This window comes from Schistocerca gregaria, unplaced genomic scaffold, assembly GCF_023897955.1.
Source record: "Schistocerca gregaria isolate iqSchGreg1 unplaced genomic scaffold, iqSchGreg1.2 ptg001445l, whole genome shotgun sequence".
In the NCBI taxonomy this organism is placed as follows: Eukaryota; Metazoa; Arthropoda; class Insecta; order Orthoptera; family Acrididae; genus Schistocerca; species Schistocerca gregaria.
This window is the reverse complement of record NW_026062743.1, coordinates 1-5,939: the sequence shown is the minus strand read 5'-3', so window position 1 is coordinate 5,939 and position 5,939 is coordinate 1. Positions and strand designations below refer to the sequence as shown.

General features: G+C 54.3%; 2 non-coding genes across 2 annotated transcripts; both read left to right on the top strand.

Moving 5' to 3' along the window:
* The first annotated feature begins 3,030 nt into the window (after positions 1–3,030).
* Positions 3,031–4,924, top strand: LOC126332367 (small subunit ribosomal RNA). The gene has a single exon (XR_007563650.1). It is a non-coding gene; the product is annotated as a small subunit ribosomal RNA (ribosomal RNA).
* Positions 4,925–5,286: 362 nt separating this feature from the next.
* Positions 5,287–5,441, top strand: LOC126332364 (5.8S ribosomal RNA). The gene has a single exon (XR_007563647.1). It is a non-coding gene; the product is annotated as a 5.8S ribosomal RNA (ribosomal RNA).
* Positions 5,442–5,939: the final 498 nt, after the last annotated feature.

Sequence of the window (5,939 nt, the reverse complement as noted above, 5' to 3'; positions counted from 1 at the left end):
ACTCAAGTTGTCCCTTAACCTAACTCAAGTTGTCCCTTAACCTAACTCAAGTTGTCCCTTAACCTAACTCAAGTTGTCCCTTAACCTAACTCAAGTTGTCCCTTAACCTAACTCAAGTTGTCCCTTAACCTAACTCAAGTTGTCCCTTAACCTAACTCAAGTTGTCCCTTAACCTAACTCAAGTTGTCCCTTAACCTAACTCAAGTTGTCCCTTAACCTAACTCAAGTTGTCCCTTAACCTAACTCAAGTTGTCCCTTAACCTAACTCAAGTTGTCCCTTAACCTAACTCAAGTTGTCCCTTAACCTAACTCAAGTTGTCCCTTAACCTAACTCAATTTGTCCCTTAACCTAACTCAATTTGTCCCTTAACCTAACTCAATTTGTCCCTTAACCTAACTCAAGTTGTCCCTTAACCTAACTCAATTTGTCCCTTAACCTAACTCAATTTGTCCCTTAACCTAACTCAATTTGTCCCTTAACCTAACTCAATTTGTCCCTTAACCTAACTCAAGTTGTCCCTTAACCTAACTCAAGTTGTCCCTTAACCTAACCCACGTTGTCCCTTAACCTAACCCACGTTGTCCCTTAACCTAACCGACGTTGTCCCTTAACCTAACCGACGTTGTCCCTTAACCTAACCGACGTTGTCCCTTAACCTAACCGACGTTGTCCCTTAACCTAACCCACGTTGTCCCTTAACCTAACCCACGTTGTCCCTTAACCTAACCCACGTTGTCCCTTAACCTAACCCACGTTGTCCCTTAACCTAACCCACGTTGTCCCTTAACCTAACCCACGTTGTCCCTTAACCTAACCCACGTTGTCCCTTAACCTAACCCACGTTGTCCCTTAACCTAACCCACGTTGTCCCTTAACCTAACCCACGTTGTCCCTTAACCTAACCCACGTTGTCCCTTAACCTAACCCACGTTGTCCCTTAACCTAACCCACGTTGTCCCTTAACCTAACCCACGTTGTCCCTTAACCTAACCCACGTTGTCCCTTAACCTAACCCACGTTGTCCCTTAACCTAACCCACGTTGTCCCTTAACCTAACCCACGTTGTCCCTTAACCTAACCCACGTTGTCCCTTAACCTAACCCACGTTGTCCCTTAACCTAACCCACGTTGTCCCTTAACCTAACCCACGTTGTCCCTTAACCTAACCCACGTTGTCCCTTAACCTAACCCACGTTGTCCCTTTGCCTAACATAGTTCACTGCTCGGAATCTCTGGTGTCGTTGTTATCCTCATGTAGATGTCTTGCGAGTGTTGCTTACTTTCCACATATTCCTGCTATCCACTGTCAATTGTACTGCAATAGGACTATATCGCCGACCCCCCCCCTCCCCCCCCTCTGTCCCCCTCTGTCCCCCTCTTTGTGTCTCTGTCCTCTCAAGCTGGTCGGTCTGGCGTTTGAGTGTTAAATGAGCCTCGCAGCTGTTCAGTTGCATTCAGATGTCGACGCCCTCAGTGTACGTCGTGGTATGGTCTGTGTCCATTGTCCGCTGATGTCGTACGCGTAACCCACACGCTGTACCGATCATCGGTCGTTACGTACAGAGTGAAGTAGTGTGATACGTGTGACCGTACGCTGGCTGTGCCCAACGGTGTCGAATCTCAATTTCCATATGTTGTGCTTGATGCTACTTGTCTCGTCTCCCAATAACAGCTAGGTTGCACTGTGGTACGCCGTAGAGGCGTGTGGGAGGAACGTACGAACGCATTGTATGTCACCCTGGGTCGCTGGGGGTGGTGGTGCGGTGAGTCAGGTCAGGTCAGGTCAGCGTGAGCCGTCTGATGTAGTGACGCGTGTATTCCGACTTTGTCGTATTGCCTCACACAAAGTGCTACCCTGGTGGACCGCGTTCCATATCTGGGACATGCCGCAGATGCCGGTTGACAGTGGATCGCGGAAGGTACATCGCATACGTGCGCGGGCCACCTTCCACGTGTTCTCTTCTGCACATGTCGCAGTGTGTATGTGGTCTGATGTAGCGTGTCGTGACACATGACATCCTGGCATGCAAGAATTGTTGAATTCGCAAATGTAGGTGGACATCTACGTTTACTGCCCAAGATACGCAAATGAACTGGAAATCCGTTGTTGAGCGGTTGTTCACGCTGGAGGTGAATCTGTGATGGCGACGATCGGTACAGCTATTAACCGGTTGTTTCAGCGGTACCCGCCACATCCACACGCGTGACTAGGCCCATGTGGGTATGAAGCGATACGCGGCGGTGGCTTGGTGGGACTGTTCCCGGCCGGTGAAGGGGGGCCGCCCGGCGTGTTGGCCGCGCGCTGCGTGGGCGCACGCGCAACAGGCGGCTGGTGGGGGGCGCCGAGTGGCAGGAGCGCCAGCCGACGGGCCCGGCAGGCGGCGCAGCTACGCTGCGGCGCACCCTGCACGCGGCGCCTGGCGGCCAAAGTTGGTTCAGCCGAGCCCGGTGCGAAGCGCGGTGGACATCTGCAGTGTGCTGGTCTGATTGAGGACTGTGTGCGTTGAGGATGCGCCGCCGCCTGGCACTCGGCGCCGCGACGCCGTCTGCTGCTCGGTCGCCCCAGCGGTTCTCGCAGGTGGTTTGTATCGCAGTTGTGCGGACGTGTTGGCGCGTGCGCTGTGCTGGGAGAGTTCGCTTCTGCACCCAAGTGGGGCTTTGCCCTTGTGTGGCGCTGGCGTTGGAGCTGCCGGTCACCATAGGTGGCGCGTGTTGTCTCCCGCCGGCAATGCCACGACAGCACGCTCCCGGGCCTCTGTCGGCAGCGGCAAGCTCAGTTGGGAGCAAGGGTGTTCGCACTAAAACCGTCTACTCGCCTAACTCCGGGCGATTGCGCCTCTCTCGAAACCGACCAAGTACCTAGGACGGCGCTGCGCGCCGCCGGGACCTGAGAGGGTTTCGAGGTGTATCGTGCAGGGGAGCTCGGCCTCCTCCTGTTTGCAGAATAATTGAGCGGACGCTTGCGTGTTCGCGCGGGCCCCCGGGACACACTCCCGGGCGGCCGGCTGCTCAGCTCTAGTTGACGCAGCTCCCTGGTTGATCCTGCCAGTAGTCATATGCTTGTCTCAAAGATTAAGCCATGCATGTCTCAGTACAAGCCGCATTAAGGTGAAACCGCGAATGGCTCATTAAATCAGTTATGGTTCCTTAGATCGTACCCACGTTACTTGGATAACTGTGGTAATTCTAGAGCTAATACATGCAAACAGAGTCCCGACCAGAGATGGAAGGGACGCTTTTATTAGATCAAAACCAATCGGATTGGCTTGTCTGGTCCGTTTGCCTTGGTGACTCTGAATAACTTTGGGCTGATCGCACGGTCCTCGTACCGGCGACGCATCTTTCAAATGTCTGCCTTATCAACTGTCGATGGTAGGTTCTGCGCCTACCATGGTTGTAACGGGTAACGGGGAATCAGGGTTCGATTCCGGAGAGGGAGCCTGAGAAACGGCTACCACATCCAAGGAAGGCAGCAGGCGCGCAAATTACCCACTCCCGGCACGGGGAGGTAGTGACGAAAAATAACGATACGGGACTCATCCGAGGCCCCGTAATCGGAATGAGTACACTTTAAATCCTTTAACGAGTATCTATTGGAGGGCAAGTCTGGTGCCAGCAGCCGCGGTAATTCCAGCTCCAATAGCGTATATTAAAGTTGTTGCGGTTAAAAAGCTCGTAGTTGGATTTGTGTCCCACGCTGTTGGTTCACCGCCCGTCGGTGTTTAACTGGCATGTATCGTGGGACGTCCTGCCGGTGGGGCGAGCCGAAGGGGTGCTTTCGCGTCCCGAGGCGGACCCCGTTTAAATCCTACCAGGGTGCTCTTTGTTGAGTGTCTCGGTGGGCCGGCACGTTTACTTTGAACAAATTAGAGTGCTTAAAGCAGGCAAGCCCGCCTGAATACTGTGTGCATGGAATAATGGAATAGGACCTCGGTTCTATTTTGTTGGTTTTCGGAACCCGAGGTAATGATTAATAGGGACAGGCGGGGGCATTCGTATTGCGACGTTAGAGGTGAAATTCTTGGATCGTCGCAAGACGAACAGAAGCGAAAGCATTTGCCAAGTATGTTTTCATTAATCAAGAACGAAAGTTAGAGGTTCGAAGGCGATCAGATACCGCCCTAGTTCTAACCATAAACGATGCCAGCCAGCGATCCGCCGCAGTTCCTCCGATGACTCGGCGGGCAGCCTCCGGGAAACCAAAGCTTTTGGGTTCCGGGGGAAGTATGGTTGCAAAGCTGAAACTTAAAGGAATTGACGGAAGGGCACCACCAGGAGTGGAGCCTGCGGCTTAATTTGACTCAACACGGGAAACCTCACCAGGCCCGGACACCGGAAGGATTGACAGATTGATAGCTCTTTCTTGATTCGGTGGGTGGTGGTGCATGGCCGTTCTTAGTTTGGTGGAGCGATTTGTCTGGTTAATTCCGATAACGAACGAGACTCTAGCCTGCTAACTAGTCGCGTGACATCCTTCGTGCTGTCAGCGATTACTTTTCTTCTTAGAGGGACAGGCGGCTTCTAGCCGCACGAGATTGAGCAATAACAGGTCTGTGATGCCCTTAGATGTTCTGGGCCGCACGCGCGCTACACTGAAGGAATCAGCGTGTCTTCCTAGGCCGAAAGGTCGGGGTAACCCGCTGAACCTCCTTCGTGCTAGGGATTGGGGCTTGCAATTGTTCCCCATGAACGAGGAATTCCCAGTAAGCGCGAGTCATAAGCTCGCGTTGATTACGTCCCTGCCCTTTGTACACACCGCCCGTCGCTACTACCGATTGAATGATTTAGTGAGGTCTTCGGACTGGTACGCGGCATCGACTCTGTCGTTGCCGATGCTACCGGAAAGATGACCAAACTTGATCATTTAGAGGAAGTAAAAGTCGTAACAAGGTTTCCGTAGGTGAACCTGCGGAAGGATCATTACCGACTAGACTGCATGTCTTTCGATGTGCGTGTCGTGTCGCGCAACACGCTACCTGTACGGCAGTGGCCGTGCGCCGCGTGCGGAACCACGCGTGCCTCTCAAAACTAGCGGAAGTGTTGTTGTTGTGTGGTACGAGCGCTGAAGCTCTGGAGCGGCTGGCCTGCGGTACCTGGCGCCTGGCGCCGGTTTTGAATGACGTTCGCCCGAGTGCCTGTCCGCTCCGGTGTGGAGCCGTACGACGCCCATCGGCTGTGAGGCCGTTGGACACAAAAAAAATAGTGGAACAGGGGCCGTCAGACGCCTCAGTCCCGCAAATGCTACTGTCTTGAAAGAGACAGTGGGAGACTGAAAAGGAAAAGATCACCCAGGACGGTGGATCACTCGGCTCGTGGGTCGATGAAGAACGCAGCAAATTGCGCGTCGACATGTGAACTGCAGGACACATGAACATCGACGTTTCGAACGCACATTGCGGTCCATGGATTCCGTTCCCGGGCCACGTCTGGCTGAGGGTCGGCTACGTATACTGAAGCGCGCGGCGTTTGTCCCGCTTCGGAGACGTGGGAGTGTCGTGGTCGCCTGTGTGGCCGGCCGCGTCTCCTTAAACGTGCGATGCGCGCCCGTCGCCTGGCGGTTCGCATACCGGTACTTTCTCGGTAGCGTGCACAGCCGGCTGGCGGTGTGGCGTGCGACACCTCGTACAACGACCTCAGAGCAGGCGAGACTACCCGCTGAATTTAAGCATATTACTAAGCGGAGGAAAAGAAACTAACAAGGATTCCCCCAGTAGCGGCGAGCGAACAGGGAAGAGTCCAGCACCGAACCCCGCAGGCTGCCGCCTGTCGTGGCATGTGGTGTTTGGGAGGGTCCACTACCCCGACGCCTCGCGCCGAGCCCAAGTCCAACTTGAATGAGGCCACGGCCCGTAGAGGGTGCCAGGCCCGTAGCGGCCGGTGCGAGCGTCGGCGGGACCTCTCCTTCGAGTCGGGTTGCTTGAGAGTGCAGCTCCAAGTG